This window comes from Cucurbita pepo, chromosome 3 (assembly GCF_057944985.1).
Source record: "Cucurbita pepo subsp. pepo isolate OVF chromosome 3, ASM5794498v1, whole genome shotgun sequence".
Taxonomy (NCBI): domain Eukaryota; kingdom Viridiplantae; phylum Streptophyta; class Magnoliopsida; order Cucurbitales; family Cucurbitaceae; genus Cucurbita; species Cucurbita pepo.
In genome coordinates, this window is record NC_141800.1 from 13,057,081 (window position 1) to 13,080,880 (window position 23,800).

At 35.7% G+C, this 23,800-nt stretch overlaps 1 non-coding gene and 1 pseudogene across 1 annotated transcript; one reads left to right on the top strand and one right to left on the bottom strand.

Moving 5' to 3' along the window:
- Positions 1-9,294: 9,294 nt before the first annotated feature.
- Positions 9,295-9,832, top strand: LOC147793272 (non-specific lipid-transfer protein 2 pseudogene; annotated as a pseudogene).
- A 7,520-nt stretch (positions 9,833-17,352) lies between these two features.
- Positions 17,353-17,492, bottom strand: LOC111791928 (small nucleolar RNA Z247). The gene has a single exon (XR_002814716.2). It is a non-coding gene; the product is annotated as a small nucleolar RNA Z247 (small nucleolar RNA).
- Between the last annotated feature and the right edge of the window lie 6,308 nt (positions 17,493-23,800).

The following is a 23,800-nucleotide window of genomic DNA, read 5'->3' on the forward strand; positions in this document are numbered from 1 at the left end:
TGGTTAGTAGGTACAGGCTGAAGTATCAAAGAGGGCGAGGTCCTGAAAAACTGGTCGATTTTACCGATAGTGACTTAGCTGGAGACATTGAAGACAAAAGAAGTACTATAGGAATGACATTTTATCTCAATGAAAGTTTGATCTCTTGACAATCTCAGAAACAGCGAACCGTAGCACTATTTTTTTTTTTTTAGGCCGAGTTCATGGCAGCAATTGCACCATCATGCCAATCATTATGACTGAGAAATTATCAAGGAAAATGACGAAAAGTGAACTAAAGTCGGTTAGACAACAAATTTGTGATTGCATTGATGAAGAATCTGAAATTTCATAGACACAACGAACACATTGATCCACTTAATTTGTGAGTCTGTTAAGAAGAGGCAGATCACTGTGGAGTTCATATGCACTAGAGAGCAACGTGCAGATGTTCTCACCAAGACTTTAGCAAGGATTAAGTTTGCAAAGATGCGGGAGTTGCTGGGTGTGAAGAGCCAATAAACTTGATTTAATGAAAGAAGTTACTAGCTTATGGGAACTTTAGTGATGGTTAGTAGTTGCCAAATTGTGAAATAAGTTTAGTAATTTACTTAGGAGAATTATTAACATTTTTTAAATTGAGGAAAAAGTTTAGGAAATTCATTAGTGCTTTCTCCAGTTAAATACTCATCATATGTACGCTCTATTCACAACAACAAAGAGAATGAAAGTCCTTCGGCTCACAAGATCCTCTTAAGTTGTTTTTTTTTTCTTTATTTATTTATTTCATATATTTCGAGAATGGGTCAAAACCAACAAAAGTCAATGGGGATTAAACCTAGGGAAAGATTATAAGTAGAGATTTGTATTGAAAATAAGTCACGTTTGGAGAATTTATTAGCCACATAATAAGTTTGTTGACCCTTTTTGATACAAGTAGAAAAGTAAAGATAAGAAAAGTTAAAATGTCGGGACTCCAAATACGTGGGTAAAGCTTGGCTTTTACAATATGATCTGCATTTATAAGCTTTTGAAACTGGTAAAAAAAAAAAAGAAAAAAAACGAAACAAGAGAGATCTTGCTATGATTTGAAACTTGAAACCTTGGTAGGTTTTGGTTTTAAAAAAATTAGTATGTGTTATTCACAAATCTAAAATAAAGTCTTTAAATTTGTATATATTAGGCCAAGTAAGTAAAACAAGTAAAAACGTTTGAATAGCTGAGATACGGGTGCGGCTCTGTATGACACCTACTCCAGATTCACCTTCATCTTTGACCAACTCCTTCTTGTCACCTGAAAAGTACGTGAGAATAGGAACGAGTACAAAGACTCAGTAACTCACGAGTACAAAGACTCAGTAATTATTAAGTTAGAGGAGCATGTTTCTGTCATCTAAAGTGAAAATACGAATAACATGTTCAATCGCAAATTTATACATTTTCATAAAGAAATAATCAAACTTTTTTTATGAATGTCATTTTAAGAGCAAACAAAGAAGCACATTTTGCCCGTCGATAGTCTCCCAACATCACGGCCTTTGCACGCTCTTATTCTTACCTGAAAACATTTTTTTTAAAATTTACTATTAAAATACTCGAAAAAGTAATTTCTATTAGGGTTAAATATGCTTATAGTTACCGGGAGAAATTAAAAAACTGATGAACAACTTTATAAAATGTTGTATTTCGCATTAGTTGTAATAAAAGAGTAGTGGTTACATGTTAGAAGCATAGAACTGTGCGCCAAACAACACTATTTAATGAGATTATTCCAACCAATGTATTAAATGATGAATATGTCGGCACAAATCTCAACCTTTTAATTTGGGTTTTAGCTTCAAATCTCAACCTTTTAATTTACGTTTGGAACCAAATTTATGTTGGGCTCATTTGATTTTTAACACAATTTTGTATGACTCAATTTAACAACATTAGACCTACTTGATTAAATGGTCATAGTCATAATAACGACATGTAGTATTATTTGAAATTTGTCAAAAAAAAAAAAAAAAAAAAAAAAAAAAAAAAAAAACAGTTGTTTTAAAGTGTCATTTACCATATATGTCAATTTATAAGTGGTTTGAAATTTGATCTCTTAGTCTTGTCAATGTCAATTTATAAAAAGAATGACGTTCATTTATGGCATATCAAAAATTTTCATTCTACACATTAAAAATAAAAAATTTGTTTATAAAATGAACAATATTAAAAAATTAATAATATTTCATTTTCATTCTACGACATTAGCTTGACTTAGATGATACATTATTTTAATGTCGTAGCTCTTGACTAACTCCAACTATCGTCTTTGTCTCATGTTAAATTCCTTTTGGGTGAATAAGTATTTCAATCTCTTGTGATCGGTGAAAATATATATACGCTCGTCATATAAGTAGTGTTGTCATTTCTTCACAGCAAATACTATGGTAGATAACTCCAATATGTGCATTGGGTAGTTCTTCTCATAGTCCTTCAACTATCTCGATGTGTAGGCTATGACCTTGCCTCAAAACACAACCTAAACCCTTTCCTGACGCATCGCTACAGACAACAAAATAACTTGAGCTATCTGGTACTGCAGGGATCGGCGTTGTCACCTGTCTATGCTTAAGTTTCCTAAAACTCTGCACACACACAATTCCACAAGAACATCTTCCCTTTCTTCATTAGATGTGTGAGGCTGGCAGCTATTTGGAGAAGTTCTAGATAAATCTCGTGTAATAACCTGATAAGACGAAGTTTATTTCTAGATAAATCTCGTGTAATAACCTGATAAGACCAAGAAACTTCTCACTTTTCTTGCTGAGATAGGTCGGGGTCAATCCATGATTGCCTTGACTTTTGTTGGATCCAATGAAATGCCCCTCTCTGATACGACGTATCCGGAAGGTCACTTCCTACATCCAAAATTCACACTTAGAAAACTTGGCATAGATTTGATGCGCCCTCAACCTCGACTGTACTTGAGGTAAGTATGCTTCATGCTCTCCATCGATTTTGGAATATACCAATATGCCATCAATGAAAAATATGACAAACATATCGAGGAAGTCTTTGAACACCCTATTTATAAGATCCATGAATGTCAGTGGGGCGTTTTTCAAGCCGAAAGACTTCACATTAAACTCATAATGACCGTATCGGCTTCTGAAAGTCGTCCAGAGAAGTAACTTTCTCTTATCTTCAACTGCAGATACCCTAACCTCAGGTCAATGTTAGAGAATATTGTAGCATCTTGAAGTTGGTCAAATAGGTCATCAATGCGAGGAAATGGCTATTTCTTCTTGGTCGTTACTTTATTCCTCTTTGTAGCCAATGCATAATCTCATAGTTCTGTCTTCTTCTTGACGAATAGCACTGGGGCACCCCATGATGACACACTTGGTCTGATAAAACCTCAATCCAGAAAATCTTGCAACTGCTTCTTTAGTTCATTCAACTCGACAAGGACCATCTTGTACGGAGCTTTAGAAATCGAGGTTGTACCCAGTTCCAACTCGATAGAGAAACCCATGTCTCTGATTGGTGGTAACTAAAGCAGCTCTTGTGGAAACACATCCTCAAACTCTTGTACCATAGGCATATGTGTCACGCTGCTTGCACCCTGGCTTGTATCTAATACACTAGCCAATAAGGCCCAAGTTCCATGGTCAATTAACTTCACTGTCTTTAGGATAGATATAATCTTTGGGGTGCTTTGAGAATCTGCACCCTTAACTTTGAAGCTTTGTTCAATCAGTGGCGTAAACATTACCTCTCTAGCCCTACAATCAATAACGGCGTGGGTCTTGGCCAGTCAGTTCATGCCGAGAATCACCTCATAATCACATGTCAAGAACAATTAGTACCACCTCTAATGGTCATCCTGATACTACTATCTGACATGTTTGCACTCTCTCATCAGCTGTGCCTACGAGTCGAGCTACAAAGGACCCAACCCACACTAACTAAAGAAGGGGTCTATAGGACATATCAACGTAGCGCTCTGGTACCAAACTTGTAACAACCACTCTTCGACACATCGAATCACGGGCCGCCACATGGACTCAAGGGTAATAAGTGATACAATCTTTCTTTTAAAAGTGGGAGACACGAGTAAATTTAAAATTTCTAAACATGCATTTCAAACTAAAATAATTCAAAAGCACAAGGATGTTGGCAAAGTCGCACAATTTTTTTTTTTTCACAAAATAACATGTTTTCAATGTAAACATCTAAAATAATATTAAAAGTTACATGGATGGAGAGGACTTGATTTAAGGGCCTCTTCTGCCGCCACACGGCTTCGCACGTTTCCACCACCGACACTGGTCTACATTCCACATGAAAAAATAATATATATATATATATATATATATATATATATATATATATATATATATATATATATTAACATGAAATGATAAATGCTTAGTAAGCAATATACTTGTAGGCTCTTGTCGGACTTAATCCTATACACAGAATCTTAGGTTATGTGCTTGAAATTGTCTCTAATACTAGCCAACTTCTGCTCCAAGAGAATGCTCTAAGGCAATACTCATCGATACCTATCCACCTACTCAGCTCAAACGTGGATTCTCCCTAATGGTTCAGGCAACATCTACTTGTTCCTATGATCAGTAAACTACCTATCACAACGTTGATTCTAGGATGGAACAGTAACTACCTGCTCATGTAACCTCATATGGTTAGACAATAAAATTACCTGCCACTATGCCCTTCGGGTCTGGATTAGTAAACTACCTGCTTATGCACCCTCATTAAGTTTATAATAGTAAAACTACCTATTTTAGGAACAGTAATTACTTGTTACTTTGCCTTTTCAAGCTAGAACAGTAAGTTACCTGATACTACGCCACTTGGGCTAATCAATATAAATGTCATGGCTCTCCCCACTAGGCACCACTGATATGATCCAACAGTAGTATACTTTATGTGGCTACTGATATTCTCTATGAGTGACAACTAAGTCATGTGTAACAAGTAGACCCTAACCTCTATTGGTTAGTTTACGGACAGGGGTTACACCCTATCTCCCTACGAAGTACCTGATTAACCCACTGAGATTATGGAATTCATGACTGCGTAATAGAACCAAAATACGTGCAACAATAATTCATAGACTATGGGAACTATAATTAGCACTCTATAGCACATATCAATTAATCAAATTCATACCTGGGCAATAACGACTATCCAAGCCCTCAATCAATATATAACAATGAATAAAGATATACAACATGCTCATCATACTAAGTAAGTGATAATAAAACCAATCTCAGTGTACTAGGAAGCATATAAGTCCAAATAACTATCGGATATCACAAGAACATGCGTGCAGAAGCTATATGACAACAATATAATTAAGCAGTAAACTGCCACATCATCTAAGTATAGTGTTAGTGAAAGAGTGACTAATTGAATGGTTGACAAGAATATTATATTATGAAGAGCAATAAGACTCTCTATAGAGAGAGAATATAAAAAGATATTAAAAAATCTACCTAAAAATCTATAGAAAATCTAGTAACAAACCAGTAAACAAATCAAAACTAAATCAATTCGGAGATTTAATTAGATACTAACTGACAACAATCTCAACAAACACGTGATCTTTAACGCTCCTCCTTGTTTAGATGCTACGAACTCCAAGCTTTTTCCTGAACATCCATCTTACTCCAATTATCTTTCTGTTTAGAGGTCGATCAACCAACTCCCAAGTTTTGTTTTTCTCGATCACCGAAATCTCCTCCTCTGACAGGTGCATCATCAACTAAAGCATCTTGTCGTCCATCTTCAGACTCTTCTTGTCGTTCATCTTCAGACTCTTCTTGTCATTCATCTTCAGACTCTTCTTGTCGTTCATCTTCAGACTCTTCTAATCGTTTATCTTCAGACTCTTCTAACATGCTACAAAGATTAAATTGTTTGGTGCATTAGAAATCTGATTTGCCTTCGTCAATTCTTTCCAATTTCATTGCTCATTTCCAGCAAAATGAACATCTCGGCTCACAATAACATGACTAATGTGTGGTTGAAAAACTCTGTTACTTTTGGCTATAGTGCTATACCCAACAAATATGTCAGCTTCTGCCTTTTTTTCAAGTTTATCACGTTTGACTTGTGGAATGTAAGTGAAGCAAAGACACCCAAATACTATAAGGAACTTTAAAAAATGTTTGTAACTATACCAAACTTTAAATGGTGTCACGTCCTTCATAGCTTTTGTTGAAATTTGATTTTGCAAGCACACAACAGTGTTTGCTGCTTTTCTCAAAAAACGTTTTGGAAGATCCTTCTCATGAAGCATGCATCTCGTCATCTCCATTATGAATCTATCCTCCTTTCACTGACGCCATTCTGTTGAAGAGTGTATGGTGTTGTCAATTGATGTTCAATTTCAGCCTCTTCACAAAACCTGTTAAAAGTTTCTGAAATGTACTCCTTGCCATTATCGGATATTATAGTCTGAATCAAGTGTGCACTTTCATTCTTAACTCTGGCTTTGAATTTCCAAAATACACCCGCAGCTTCTGACTTTTGCTTCAGCAAGAAGATCCAACACATTCTTGTTAGATCATCAATAAAAACAATGTAATAAAGATTACCATTTAATGATGGTGTTCGCTGAGAATCACAAAGATTAGTATGAACCAATTGACAATTTTTCGAGGCTCTCCATGCCTGTTTAGGAAAGGGTTGCCTATGTTGCTTCCCAAAATTACAAGCACGGCAAAGAGGTATGTCATCATCAATGTCAGCGAGTCCTTCTACCAACTTCTTTGACTGCATTTGAAGCAAACCTCGATGATGAAAGTGCCCAAGCCTTTTGTGCCAAATCTCAGTGGCACTAGCTCTGGATATAAAGGTCATTTGCTCTTTCTCCATCGGATTTAGAGCAAAGCTTTTTCCTTTCATTTTGACATTGAACAAGTCTATGCCGCTAGCATCTTTGATCAAGCACTGCTTATTCTCAAACAACACTTTATAGCGTTTATCAAGTAAATGACCAACACTTAAGAGATTTTGATCAATTTTAGGTACAAATAAAACATCCGGAATAAATTTTGTACTTTCATAGCTTGTTAAAAGCTACTGTGCCTTTTCCCTTGACTTCCAAGTGTTCACCGTTGCCAATCCTCTCTCTTGACTTCAGTGTCTCTTAATTCCTCACAAAAATTCTTGTCATATGTCATATGATTTGTGCACTCAGTATCAATCAACCAGCTCTCGCTTGATTCTTTGCCAAAGAACAAGTAACCACAAACAATTGATCTTCTTCTTCTTGATCAACTACCTGTGCATCTACTTCTTTCACCTGATCTTTGACTTTGCAGATCACAGCCTCATGTCCAAGTTGATTGGATTTGGAGTAGAAGGTGTCAGGTCTTCTCCAACACTTGTCTGGTGGATAGGATTTTTTGGAACCTCATCCTTTTGTCTTCTAATAATTGGCGAATGAATCTCCATTGGTCGATTGGTTTTTGAAACTTTTCTTATTTTTATACCTGCTGTTGTCTTGATGATTAATAGGTAAGGCACCTTCAATCACCCCTTCTTGCCTCATAGACCTCCTTTGCTCTTGTGCTTGTAAAGCATTCAAGAGCTCTGTAAGAGAAATCTTTGACAAGTCTTTGGTGTTCTCTAGAGTAGTAATGGTGGCTTCAAACTTCTTTGGAACAGTGATCGATAGCTTTTCAACGATCCTGGAATCATTTAACATAGAACCAAGCAATCTCACCTTGTTGGCAATGCTGAGAAGTCTGTCAGAGTACTCTTTCACTAACTCAAACTCCTTCCATTTCTGCAACTCGAAATCCCTAATCAAATTCAAGACTTTCATTCCACGAATCCTCTCCTCTCCTTCATATTCAGCCTTTGAGGTAGTCCCAGATTTCCTTTGCTGTTTTGAGAAACATTATTCGCATGAATATCATTTGAGATACAACTGCAAATAGGTAAGCTTTTGCCTTAGATTTTCTTGTCTTCTTTTCCTTCTATGCTTTGATTTGTGCTACAATAGGATTTGCTGGAAGTGGAGGGACCTCGTAATCCACTTCTACTGCTTTCCAAAGATCCAAAGCCTCCAGATAAGTCTCCATACAAACTGGGTAGTGTCACACTGACCGGGATGTCTTCAATTTTGTTCTCGAGCGGTTGCAGGCTCGATTCTCCTCCGATTCACCCTCACCTTCTGAGTTTTTTCCTGTTCACCCTCAATCTGATTCACATTAAGTAAGTTAGGATATGAGATGTTTATGTTATGTTATGGACCTTGTTGTAACTTTCATGTCATATGATGCATAATACCTCTGTATGATATATCGTGCACATTATGATAACATGATTACTTTAGGATTATAAAATACTGTTACGCCACATATATATTCATAAAAGTTATGTCTATGAAATAACAAATGTACAACAAGCACCATATGTTTATATCATGATTAAAGATATGGGAACCTCATGTATTTTGTGTGTCACGTGCATCGGGATATTTTCCCATTATGATGAGTACAAACACATACATTACAATATTTATGGATGTCATGATATTATGCGGCCTACTTTCTCTCCATGGCTACGACAGCGTGAGCTGTGCTAGCTAAGGGGCAAGCCCAAGGAATACGTATACACCTGCCTGGTGTGTGTGTGTAGAGAAGTAATGCATATCCATTTTTTGCTTGGATTGGAAAACGGAGTTCAAGGGCATGAAATGTTTTTATAAAAGTATATACCCCATCATGATTGCTTGTGTATGCATTTTCTGACCCTAATAGTGGAGTTACTTATTGAGTATTTCTTAAAATACTCAAGACACGTGCTACTTATATTTTTCAAGTAAATGTAAGACAACCCTTGTATGAATGATAATGTCGCATTTGAAGCCATGGGACCCAAGCTAGAATAGTTGCATTTATGTTTAAATTGTAACACTTAAAAGTTAGATCAAAGTATTTCATTACTTTGAGTTTTTTAGTTTTTGTTATTTTATTTATACTATTTCCTTTCCGGTTACTTTTATGACGTGACAATCTTGTTTTTATATAATTTCATATTTAGCTTCAATTTAGGACATTCAAAAAATATTATGACCGTGAGCAGCCAACCATTAATCTAATGCCAACTATATTTATTAGTTAGTTGTTATCATCAAAATCTTACCGTATGAAAAATAAGGTTTAACAATTAAAATGAAGAAATAAAGTAGGTGGGGAAAAAGTGAGAAATTAATAAAGGGTTGCCCATTTTCTCCATAATTTCCACTTTATGAGCCTATAAATTCTACTAAAACGCTTGCCAATCACACAACCATTCCTCTTTCTCTTGCCTTCCACACATATCATTCCTCTCAAAACCCAGAGAAAATGAAGAAATTCCCCATCACAATTGCTTTCCTTTTCATGGCGGTGATGGTGGCGGCTCGTGTGGCTGAGGCGGTGAACTGCAGCCCTACGGAGCTGGCCTCATGTGCAGGGGCAATCTCGTCGTCGGCTAACCCATCCAGCACTTGTTGCAATAAGTTGAGAGAGCAAAAACCATGCCTTTGCGGTTATATAAGGAATCCAGCTTTGAGGCCTTACGTGCAATCTCCTGGCGCCAGAAATGTTGCTTCCAAGTGTGGCGTTCCCTTCCCCAGCTGCTAGACCCTACAGCCCTTGCTTTCCATATAGATATCAAGTTGGGGAGCCTATTACAAAGTCCAAGTATCAAAATAATAAAACATTTAAACTTAGTAGTAGTGGTCGTGTATCTATTAAGCTCTGTTTCCTTTGTCTATGCTTCAACTTTTACGTTGAGAATATTAGTATTGAAATAAAGCATGAAATATTAAGACATGTTCTAATTACTTTTGTTTCTTAATTTTAATCTTAAATTTTGTCTATTTTTTTTCTGAAATATGTTAATTTTGGTTCTATGAAAGTCTTGGATGTGGGGCTGGTAGTGACAAATGTTATATGTTTTGGGACAGCTGGTTGAGTTTGATTTATACCCAACCACTTGCATTTAATTGAATTAAATGCTTGTAATGAATGTTCATAAATATTCTAAATTGCTTTTTTTTTTTTCTTTCTAATATTTGATGGGCATATAATGTAATGGGAATGGACCTAATATTACCGGTAAACTTTATGGATTATGAAAATCAATTAGGTCTACTTGAATTATTGTTGTAGTCTACTATTAGTGCATGTGTTACGTAGCTGACAAATTAATTGGACGATGAAAATATTTGCTGAAACCACCGCACCTCTAAATAATGGTGAAAGTGCTTTATTTATAATCACTTACCGTATAAGTTACAAATAATATGAAAAAGATAATAAAATGAAAAAATAATAAATGAATACAATATATTTGCGTGAAATAAAAGGGCAAATATGGTAAACGATAATGTAAGTATAATAAACGGTCAACTATTCTTAACAGACGAACTTCCCCCATCCCACTATTGTTCTTGTTCATTACGTTATTGCACTCGCAGTTCACGTCTTCTTCTTCTTTCATTCCTTTGTTTGAGCATTCGATAATTATTGTAAGCCACTCGAACTCTCTTTGCTTTCTTAAATGTCATTCGTTTGTTTCACAATATTTATGAATTTTTTTAAAAGAATTATTCAAAAAATCCAAAAATAATAAGAATTGAATTTAAAAGAAAACTTGATCTATTTGAATAACTTTAGCATGCAAATTCTAACGCAAAAAATGTAAATGAATAAAGTCATGACTTAAGGAACATAATATGTAAATTTTCTTTTAATATTCAAAATCTTCGTAGTTGTTTACGTGAATGATTATTTGTGATCTTGAAAATAAATTATAAAAGATTGAAACTCTTACGAGTAAGAATGTTTAATTAATCCACTCCACCTAAATAGTGTGAAAATTGTTTTATTTATAATCAAATAAATCACATAAAAGAGTAATAAATAAAAATAACAATAAATAGATAGATACCTATAATAAGAGATATTTGACTTATAATAAAAATATCAAATATAATAGATAGGTAAACTATAATTCACGTAAAACCGTGGATAATAAATAATAATTTAAAAATTAAAAAAAAAAAACAATATTTGTAGGAGGGTAGATACAGAGTATGAATGGAAATGTGGTTGGAAAGCGTGATTGAAGTTGTAATTCCCATAAATTCTGAAAACTTGCATAAATGTGGTCCCACCTTGAGCTGAAAAGTCAAAATTCCAAAAGTAAAATGGGACCCACTTGTGTCGGTATTAGAAGAATATCTCACTCCTCATTTACCTCCAAATAAGTCCATTTCATAATATATTATTTCTTTTACAAAAATCTCATTTTAATTTATTAAATCTATATCTTCTCACTCTATATTTTAATTTTGGGTTTTCGATTTAAATAATTGTTTTTCATTTTTTGTTTTATAAAAAGTTAAGAAGAAAGGTAAGTCAACGTTAGGAATAGTTAAAAAAAAAAAAAAAAACCAACCATTATTAGACAGATAAAATTAGTTAAAATAAATAAATAAATAAATAAAATAGAAATTTAAAATATTATTGAATTTATTTATTTATTTATTTTAAATATTGAACAAATCAATAAATTGATAATTATATTGAGGTTGATTTGAAAACTAAGTAGAAAATGAAAGGTTTAAGAATATATTTAATATTTTTTATGGTTTAAAAATTTATTTAATATATAATGAAAATTTTAAGGATGTATTAAACATTATTTTAAATTTAGAGATGAAAATATAATTGTGTAAGATTAAACTAGAAAAAAGGAATGTTAGAGTGAGAAAAGTAAATAATTTTAAAGAGAGAACTGTTGGGAAAATTTTTAAGTTAGAGAAAGAAAAATATTGAAAACTTAAAAGAGACGTAAGTGAGGGATAGATCGAATTAGAAAGAATTTTCTAAGGACAAAAATTGAGAGAATATTAAAAATTAGGAATATTGCCATTACTTTTTTCCAAAAATTGGATAGCTACAAAAACACGTAAGCAAAAGAAATTAAAAAAGTAAAATTAAAAAAAAAAAAAACAATTGAAAATATAGAAAAAATATGATTAATTTCGCCAAAATATTATGACGAAAATCAAAATCAATAGAAATAGAACCGATACCTTATTAGTTTTTTCAAATGGGGTATGAGTGTGGGATACAAAAGAATATATTGCCGATCTTAAAAAAAATACAGACTAGTTGACACCCGAGGCTGACCCCTCTAAATAATAGCATAGCTCATGAGTACCTCTCCCCCTCCAAATTAAAAACCCAAATTAAAGGGGAAGGGGTGAGTTATAATAACCCAAATAAAAAATAAATAAAAAAAATGGATTGCCCCATATTGCTTAAAGGTGAGAAGTGAGGGTTGGTCTCCACTGTAAAAGAGAGATCTCTCACTTTATTTTAGCATCCCACTTGAACGGTTGAGAGTAAGTTGGAGAATACACTTTCTGATGGCTAAGGTTAACATTTTGGCTGATCCAACTTAGACTTGATATGCTCCGACTCTTTCCTCCTAATTTCAATTACTTGGAAGCATTTAAGGGTACGACTGTAAGGTTGAATGATGCAATGACCTCTGTGGGTCACGACTTTCTTGAGGATTACAGGGTAGACATTGATCCACGTAACAAACCAGTAAATTAGGAGATGCAGCTCCATGAATAAAGGATTCTCCTTCTATGTATAAATATAACCTTCTACTTGAGCACTCCCTCAATCTGGATAATGCACTACTAAGTTCAGATTGCGCCAAAAACTCCTAAAAGAAGGAGCTAGCGGTGGCTTTGTCATGATATCGGTGAGCTAATCCTTGGAAGATATGAGCCACACATCAAGCTGACAAGTCAATACTCATTCACGAATGAAGTGATAGTCAACCTCAACATGCTTCGTTCATCGATGAAAGACTGGATTGACGGACAAATAAGTGGCACCTTTGTTGTCACACCACAGGCTAGGCGCTCGCCCTTGTGCAATCCCGAGCTCATGCAAGAGGACTTGGATCAAGATTAATTCGGCAGTGGCATCAGCAACCACCTTGTATTCGGCCTCCGTGCTAGAACTAGAAATTTTCGATTATTTCATTGAACTCCAAGAGATAGGATTGCCACCAAAGAAGATCGCATAGCCTCCAATGCTTCGATGGTCATAAAGATTTCCCACCTAATCAGCATCTGACAAGGCACTAAGCAAATTAGTGCTGAACTTTGTAAAATACAAGTCAATATCAAGAGTGTCATGTAGATAACAAAGAATCCGTTTGACCGCTGCCCAATGTACAGAAGTCGGGGAGGACATGAACTGGCACACTCTGTTGACACAAAAGGAGATATCAGGACGTGTCAGAGGCAAATATTAGAGAGCACCAACAACACTTCAATAGTGAGTAGTATCCTCATGTAAGAGCTTTTCACCACCAACTAATAACAACTTCTCACTAGGAAGCATAGGTGTGGGCAAACAGTTGGAGGTGAGCATATTGGTTATGGACAAAAAGTCAGAGGCGTCCGTGGTCGCCGATGAGACCCGAAAACTCATGTGAACGCTGGAGTTTCGTTCTCACATGACCCACGACCCCCGCCCAACTTCTGGATCACCACAACACCACCTCAGAACCACCTGCAAGAAAAGAAAACGGTGAGAAATCGAGAGAGGCAGTGAAATCGACGACGCTCCGGCGAAGTGAACCTATACGAAACCGACGTCGAAACCTCCAATTTATGCCACAAAAATAATCCCAGAGACCTGTACACACACCAAGGATAGATTTTGACGCTTCATACACGTCGTAAGCCGTCGAAGGAGGAAAACAGAACCACGAGTTTTTCAGATATCCCCAGATCTGGAAGGTTTCAGCCTATACGAGCCAAACAAACGCCATAAACGAGAAGAGAAGGAAAAGGAGACTCGGAATAAAGGTTTCAACCGTCAATTTAACAAGGAATTAAGTTACGAAGAGAAAGCCTATGAAAATCTTAATCCTCAAGTTGTCTTACACAATAAAGATATTGCCTTCGTCAAGTACGGAGGCGAGACCACACATGCAAGCCGCCATGTTAGAACACGAAGATAAAAGAAAAACACCCTAATTAGTACACAAATTTAATACTTTCGAAGACAAAATTTCTTTTAGAGGGTATAATGTAAGGATTAAAAAAAATATATGTATAATAATAATAATAATAATAATAATAATAATAAATGAGCTGTGACAATTATGGAACTTTGCCCCACTAATTTTTTACCAAACCCTTCCCTCCATTCGAATTTTGCAGTCAAACCATATTCCTTGATAGTGGTTAAATAGTGGTGGCAATTGCATTGCTAATTTTGCCGTAAAATGCATTCCTCTTTTTCGTATTAATTTTGCTGTCAACTGCATTCCTAAATAGTGGTTAAACAGTGGTGGCTCTTATCCTAAATAGTGTATGGTTATAGTTAGAAATTCCTAAATAGTGTTATAGTTATAGTGTTATAGTTAGAAACTCATATAAGATTTGTTATAGTGGAGAAGATATTAACAAAATTAATACTAAAACTTCCCATTTATCAATTTCTAACTATAACACTATTTAGGAATATGGTTAACCATTATTTAGGAGATTTGTTATAGTGTTGTAGTAGGAAATAGTGTTATGGTGTTATAGCTAGGAATATGGTTAAACAGTGGTTAAAACTTCACTCTTATCCTCAAAACCCCCTCTTCTACTCTAAAATCTATAGGCCCAATTCTAATTCCATTTCCACTTTTTTCAATTTTCTTGTATGCCCGCACCACGAACTGAAAATCTTTTTCGACCCTAATAAGAACCAACCACCATCGATAGCGTAGGATGCGTACGAGGAGCTAGGAGCTTATGTATAGTTTAGGGAGTACGTCGGCTAAGGCCTACTAATTTAGTGGCTCTACCGTCATAGGTTATGCAAAAATTGTATGTTGTATGTTGGCACGTGCCCGTGGTTTCGCACGTGTCATAACTTGTGTGTTTAGACTGTACGATTTAATACGTAAAAATATGTAATGTGAACGTATATTTTTTTCTAACAACTCAATGTGTGATATAATGTGATGTAATGTATTATGCTTAGAATGTTTATGTGATCGTTGAGATAATTTCTGTATGAATCGCTCGTCATGGTATGTTATGATGAAAGCATGAAATGTGATATTATGTTTCCTAATTTGTATGTATACAACATCATATGTATGACATGAAATCACAATGAATAGCATGAAACATAACCTCGTTAGGATTATGCATGATAGGAGGACTGAATGATGAGAAGTATTATGATACGGATGAAAATGGTGGCGGGGTTATAATAATGTTAAATAGAAATATTGGGGACCTCATGCATAATGTGTGCTCATGCATTGAGGGGATACCTCTATTCCATCACGAGGGTACAGACGTGTACACTAAAGGGCAGAAGAACGATCGTTATGTTTTACATAACTCTGCTGTGACAGTTACTAGTTCTAACGGGTGTCCGGCCTAAGTAGCTTCCAGAGTATGCTCATCCGACAAGGAAAGTAGCCCAGCTGTGTGCAAACTGACTGGTGAGTCCATACTCGCACGTACGGACTGTGTGTAGAGTATATGGTACACATCCAAGTTTGCATGTGTTTGCCGCATAACCCCAATTGGGGGTCGCTTACTGAGTATTCTTAAAATACTCAAGCCTCGTGCTACTACATGTGAGACGGAAGCATCGCAAATCCCGTGACGTTAGCACATGCATAGGATAGATTTGCTTTCCAATTTAATAATATAGGTTGAGTCGATGCAAGGTTGGGGAAGAACTGGGTGGGGCTCTCTTGAACGGAAACACATTCACATAAAATATGACGTCTCTAGAAATATAGACACAACCAGAATTAGTGTCAAGGCACTTATACCCTTTATGTAAAGAACGTTTGCCTAGAAAGACACATTTCTTGAATCGAAAAGAGAGCTTTTGTTTGTTATAAAGGCGAAGGTGAGGCCAACGAGCACACCCAAAAGTTTTTAATAAGGAGTAATTTGGTGGGGTATGAGAAAGACGCTCTAAGGAGCATTTGTTATCGATGACACGAGTAGGAAGACGATTATATGTGGCTGTAAGAAACGTGTCATCCCAAAATTTAATAGGTAAATCAACAGGAGCTAGAAGGGCTAGGCCAGTTTCAAGAATATGACGGTGCTTACATTCAGCAGACCCATTTTGTTGATGCGTGTGAGGGCACGAAACACGATGAGCAATTCCAAGGGAACAAAAAAATGTGTTATGAATTTTTTTGATATTCCCCAACTCAATCAGACTGGATGCGCTTGATTTTAGTATCCATGAGACATTCAACATGAGCCTAGAACTGCAAAAGTATACAAGGAGCTTCTGTACGATATGCATCAAACAAATCCATGAAAATTTACTCAGATCATCAATGAAGCTAATATAATATTTAAAGCCTTCAACAGATGGAGGCACAAGACCCCAAACATTAGAAAAAATCAGTTTCAAAGGTGACGAAGACCGATGAAAGAACTAGTGTATGGTAACTGATGACTTTTTGCTAATTGATACGCATTACAAACTGGCAAAGGTGACTCACTAGCACACGAAAAATTATTGAGATGCAAAATTGACTTCACTACTTGAGTTGAAAGATGTCCAAGACGTGCATGCCATTGGGCATGACTAGTAGATTTGTTCACTAAGGCATGCTTGAGATCATCGATATCAGATGGCTTGATAGGATAGAGACTAGACTCACAACTCCCGTCTAGAAGACTTTTCCTCGACTGTTGATCCTTAATAGAAAAATTCTAAGGATGGTATTCAAAGAATACGTCATTATCACGGAAAAATTTATGAACGGAAAAAAGATGTTTGGAAATTTAGGCACATGCAAAATAGTACGCAATGCAAGAGGACGAGCAACAGTATTAATTGAAGAATGACCAATAGCAAATTCCGCAAACCTACTCCATTGTCGACTTGAACTTGTTCACCTCCATTATAGCGTTCACGCACAGTGAGACGATCCAGGTCACTGGTGATATAATTAGTGGCGCCTATGTCGTTATACCAATTTGGATCAATCTTGTAGGAGGAAGTAGCCGCCAGTGCTGCAGAAGAAGGTTCATCTTAATAGGACTCATCTATCCTATACCAGCAGCGAACGATAGTATGCCCCTCTTTATTGCAAATTTGGCAAGAAGGACGAGCAGAAAGGTCATGACAACCACCAGCAGGACGAATGGTCAAGCCACCTCGAGAATGACCACGACCACGATCCCCACGCCCACGGTTCTTCTATTGACCACCACGACCAACATAATTGACCGAAGATCCAGGAATTAACTGAAGTTCAGCCTGGTGTTGTAGTTGGTGAGCTTCAAACGCCATTAGATGTGTAAACACATCATCAAGCGTGAGAGCTTCACTCTTGGTAGTCATCGAGGTGACGAAGGAATCATAGTAAGAGCCAAGACCAGTGAGGAGATGTGCAATCACGTCATCATCTCGAAAGGCCGAGCCGGCGGCGGCCAACCCTTTGATCTTGCAAAAATAATCTGCAGTAGACAGATCAAGTTTCTTGGACGTGGCGAGCTCTACATAGATATATGAACAGTGCGAGCACGAGTTGACGAAGAAAACATCCGTTGCAAGGTATCCCACGCCTTCTTGGACATAATAGTGGCAACCGCATCGCGAAGAATCTCCTCAGACATGGAGGAGTGAAGGCCGCTAAGGACCTGTTGATCCTGATCATACCACCGATCATAGACCGAATTAGAGACTAGGTCAGCACCAGCAGCGGTTGAGGAAGGGACCAGCTTGACAGGTGCGACAATGGTGCCATCGAGGTAGTCCATAAGTTTCGTACTCCATAGGAAGGGGAGGAGTTGGACGAACCATATGATGAAGTTATTCTTGGTGAGACGAATTGTGACAGCGTGGTGGAGAGGGATTGAGGCAAAGGTCGACGTCATGGTAGATGAGATCGTGTTGGAGATAGTGAATGTGGAGGAGGAAGAGGAGGAAGATATGGTAGACATTCTTAATGAATAAACCTTTGACTCTGGTACCATGTTAGGCTGAATTGCTCAATCGACCTCTACGGGTCACAGCCTCATTTTATATATATATATATATATATAGATAGATGTGTATTATAGGGTGGGCCTTGATCCACTCCAAGAATCGAGAATTTTTCCAGGAGATATAACCTCCTACTTTTAACACTGACTACTTTTCGCTAGTTTGGAAGATGTTTAAAGTATTTATGCCTAATTAAGCATAATTAGGCTTAATTATTTCAAATTATTTGTTGTAAGTTTAAATTGTTTTATGCAAAATGAAGGAACCAATTCTATAGTAAAACTCTAATTTATGATGTTGTACTCCTTAGGCAGAATTAAATTTTAGAGAGCAACGTTAAGCTTGCATCAAGGGGCCGTAGTAACTTCATCCAAGGCCAATCAAGTAGGTGGCCCTACCGTCGTTTGGTTATAATTATGTGCTGAATGATGACACGACCCTGGCTTCATATGTGTTATATTCCCGTATATGCAAATTATTATGAAATGATATGTATATGAGATGTTACGTAAATGTTATGTTGTGTGTGACAAATTGATAGGTTTATGATATGATATGTTTTAATATGATATGATGAAAACATGCTCGGATTATGTTATGTGACTGTTATAATAGATGAGATGGTATGATATGTGCATGATGTGAATTGTTACGTGCAAGTATACGAAAATGTTATGGTATGACATATGTACAACATGAATAATATATGATATGATTGACATGCAAAATGACGAATTGACATGAAATAGAACCCCGATACACATATAGAAGATATGATAAACGATATGATAAAAATGATATGATATGAAGGAAGACGCTAGCGGGGTTTTTGTATTTGATAATGAAAATGAAAAAATGATCGGACCTCATGCATTATTGTGTGCTCATGCATTGGGGGATACCCCTTATCCTTCACGATAGTATGGACGCGTATATTACGAGGCAGGGAAACGATCATTAACTGGTGTCCGACATCAATAGCTATTACATAATGCTCGCCCGACCAGAAAGGGCCTAGGAGGTGTGCAAACTGATGGATGAGTCCATACTCGCACGTGTGGACTGTGTGTATGAAAATTAAGTGCACATCTTATTGCCCGTTTAGGATAGCCATCATAGGAAAATAGATTTTTATGATAGGTCTCATTCATGAAATTGTATGTGTTTGCATTTAACATCGAGGATGGGTTGCTTACTTAGTATTTCTTAAAATACTAAAGCCACATGCTACTCTTATTTTTTTAGGTAAAGGCAAGGCATCCCTGTACGGCTGGCAATGACATCGTAATTCGAGACCATGACACATGTATAGGGTAGTTGTACTTACTTTCTTAGAATTAGGTTAGAATAGGGTGTTTTAAATTTTAACGTTTATTTATTTCATTAGTATTTCGTTGTGTCGTTTTAAAGATATTTTTGAACACGTAAGTCCATAGCAGTGTTTTGAGATGAAGTTTATGTTTTATGATATAGTTTAAACATTTATTTTTGTAAAAAATAATTACGTTATGATGACGGTAGTGACTCTAAGTAAGTAGAAATCTAGGGTCGTTAAATGAGTATAAAATACTCAGTAAGCAAAATACTTGTAGACTCTCATCACATCCTTAACGTAATAAGTTTCCATAGGCTTGTCATAGGGCTCTAAGAAGTTCGAGCCTAATTCATGTATCCCTTGATTGTTACCTCACACCACACCGGTGCCTATCACAAGATAATCTATTTGTGTAGTCCCTCATATTCTTTCAAAGTGGGTTTCCTCTGCACACGATAATAACTACTCAATATACTACTTGTGTAGTCTATCATCAACTCTCAGAGAGGGTTTGTTCTACACACAATAGTATATCTTCAATCAGCTACCTGTGTAGCCCTCATCCCCTCTCATGACGGGTTATTATATACACAATAGTGATTCCTCATGTTATCTACTTATATAGTCTCTCGTCCCTCTCAAGGCATTTATGTTACCCACTTATGTAGTCCCTCATCCTCTCTCAAGGCAGGTTTATCATACATAGTGGTAGTTCCTTATATCATCTACTTGTGTAGTCCCTCACCCCCTATTAAGGCGATTTATACCCTATACACATAGTGACTCTTAAAACAACTCCGTTTGTGTTCCTATCGATCTTACATGTTTTTGCAGTTCATCTTGGGTGCCGTGGAAATTTATTAGGTTCTAAGGTGTCTAGGCAAATTAGGTCACAAATTTATTAGGCTAAGACAAATCTCGAGATGCACCTGGGTCTCTGATTTTCGCTCACAATCCTAAGGTGCTCAACGTACCAGAAATATATTGACCTGTGACATTACACAACACTCTAGCACCCTAAACTTATTCAGATTCATGCACGTCTTACTAGGGAGATATTCTATCGATCACCTAGTGCACAAAAATAAATGTACATGTAGGCTTAATAAAGAAATATTCCTATGAATCACGCAAGCACATATAATTTGTGCATACATTCACATAAATCTAGCATACAATTTTGTCAAATTCTGTCAAAGGTGAGATGTCTTTATTGTGGTAACACTGTTGATACGACTCATTTTGTAATTGTTACAAATGATTTGATTCAAATTGTTATGTGGAGATATGTGAGTAGGAGTATACTACAATGAGTTTGTATTAGACTAGATCACAAAATAATTAATCACAACTCATTTTGTAATTGTTACAAATGATTTGATTCAAATTGTTATGTGGAGATATGTGAGTAGGAGTATACTACAATGAGTTTGTATTAGACTAGATCACAAAATAATTAATCTTTCTTTACAAAATTTGTTAATTAAGAATATTAATATTTTCGAGAATGATCATATGTGATTCAATTTTAATTTTGAGTGAGGTATGAGTACGTGCATGTAAAGATTTGTCCTTTGATTTGCATGAGTGAGAAGGAATTTATAGGCCATTCAATATAAGACTTGACCAAATAATGAATTGAGAATATAATCTTATAAGATGAAATTTACTAGAGAGTAGATGACTAGCTCTCCACAAACATGCTTCAAAGGAGTAAAGCTTGGTTGGGATGAACTTACTACTCTTATCTTATGGGTTCCACCCTTCACTGGTGTGAGAGACTTACTTTATGGTTTGATCATAATTAATTATTGTTCGTTAGAATCCGTGGTACTTCATGTGAAGAATGAACTTATGGGATAAAATAGAATTTTGACTTAACAATAATCATAAAAAACACATGAAGGGTCAACTTGCTTGTAATGGTTATATCAAGGATCCACTTGAAAATCATTTTAAAAATAGGTGAGTATGAAAAATACGTAGTAAGATACTCCCCTATCCGGGTCAGATATGCAAACCACTACCATCATATAGTCAATCAATCAAAATTAAGGGACCTTAGTGGTGGATTACCCAAAACCCACCATGTGTAATCTATTTAACTAAAATAGTTTTCAGCAATCACTCCCCAATGGTTATTGGTGGTTGATTATCTGATACACACAGTATAACCTCTGCCACGAAATAATTTTTAGCAATCAACTTGGCAGACATATGAGTTGGTTGCATATGAATTCAGTGTGGATCACCTTTGATTCTCATGTGAGAGAGGACTTTTGACTCGATTCGACTTCTATTTGTCTACTTTTTTGCCCTTATTTTGATACTTACCTTAATTTAACTTGAATTACCAAAGAAATTTCATAAAATTATGCACTAATAGCATGCGAAAAAAATGAGCTCGGATAAGCACGTGTCACCCAAGTAAATAACCATTCCGACTTTCTTCAAGTAATACTATTAGAGATCACTAAGACGTTTTAGCATGCGACCATATGTTGCCTTAGATGGTTAGAATGTGTATGATGTGAAAAATTACTCAAAATACCACTAGAATGAGATTTTGAGATGGCATGTTGTTTTAAATGCTTTTCAATTTGCTAGAAAAGAGGATGAGATGTTGTGATGAGTGCTCTAGGTGATTGATGAATATTATCTTTCTATTGAGCTTACATGAATATTTAGATATAGTATTTCATGCTTTAGGTGATTGATAGAACTATCTCCCTAATAAACATGCATGAATGAACTATGTTGAGACTATGACACTAGAATTAGGATGGTTTCATGTTAACCTAGGTCATAACGTTTTCAGTATACCGAGCACCCTAGGATCGTGAATGGTAATCAACAAGACCGTAATGCTCCCAGAAATTAGATTAGTCCCAATGAACTAGTCTTGAACGTCCTAGAAATGTAAGTTCGAGATTTAAACCATCTAGATGCCCTAAGAATCTAATAAACCTCCAAGATACCCAAGGAAAACTAAGAAAGCTTACAAGGTATCTAGCATTGTGAATGATATCAAGGTTAAATTGTACTGTCGAACTTGACCAAGGTTAAATTGGATGGCACCTCAAGCTACAAGCAAGTTGTTGATTGAAAACTTTATACACGCTCCATTTTTCAAGTGTTCGTCGACTATCGATCAAAGTAGGAGAGCATTTGAAATCTGCACGATCATACAGTAGGTCATCCTGAGGCATTAGTCCTTTTACAGGTTTTTAAGTCAATTCTGTAATGTTTTTTAATATGCATCTTCATCGTGTAACAAACTTGAACAACACTAGCTTATAACTAATTTTCGACTTATTTTACTTATGGTGGTGTTTGTTTGTGAACTGCACACAATATGAATATGACCGTATGTATTTTACTTTTATGTTATATGCTTTTATCTTTATTTTTCGTTACAATTCGAAATTCAAAGCCCCACAAATCAAGTCGTGACAGGAGGCAATCATGAAAACTCACAATTTAGACAAATAGTTGGAAAAAAGTTGAGTGGTTTCATTTTAATATATACTTTTGTTATTTAGCTTGCACGGTGAAATTTCAAGGAACATATATTATGCATAGTTTTTAGAGAAATTGTTAAGAGTTGTTCATAAATTGTTTATGAATTCTCATTAATTCTATCGAGAAAGTATGATTTAGAATGATTTTAAGATTATGAAAATGGCGTTTATGCGGAAAGTGAGTTTTAACCCACCACATCTTGTATGCATAGTGACTTCGTGATACATAGTAAGAATGTTTTTTCGTGGGTAAACGATACGGTTATTTCTCAAATACACCTTATGAAAGTGTCTCTAAGGTGTAAATAACATGATGATTCCTCATTATGTTTGTGTTTTTTAGATCACTATGGTATAGCAAAGATTTGATTATGGTATAGCAAAGATTTGATTATAGGTTTGTTGACGAGTTTTGCTAACCTATTATTACATATCTCTTTGATGACTAATTTATCTTGGGTATTTAAACTTCTCTTGATTTATAATGTGTTATTGAACTCTGAACTTCTATTTAGTAGGAAAAAAAAGTTATTTTATTATTGTCATGACCTAAAAAAAATTAACTTCAAGTCGTGACTTATTAAGACTATGACGTGTAGTGTGTATGCAAGAAATTCAAAGGAAAACATTATTTCAAAAATCAATCATTTATTTCGTAAGAAAAGCGCTTCAATACAAAGAGGACATAGGTGACTAGTTTTAGACAAAGAAAACATGAAGGACAAATTGTACTAATTAGTAAGACCGGACTGAAAAAGAAAGGTACAACAAGAATGATGAGTATAAAATTATACTCAGTAGGCCACCAACTTGTAGGTTGTTTTCGCATCTTAATCTTAACAAACTCCCACAGACTCTACTTTAGCTCTAGGACATCTAGTTTTCGTTTTAGCTCCTTGAGG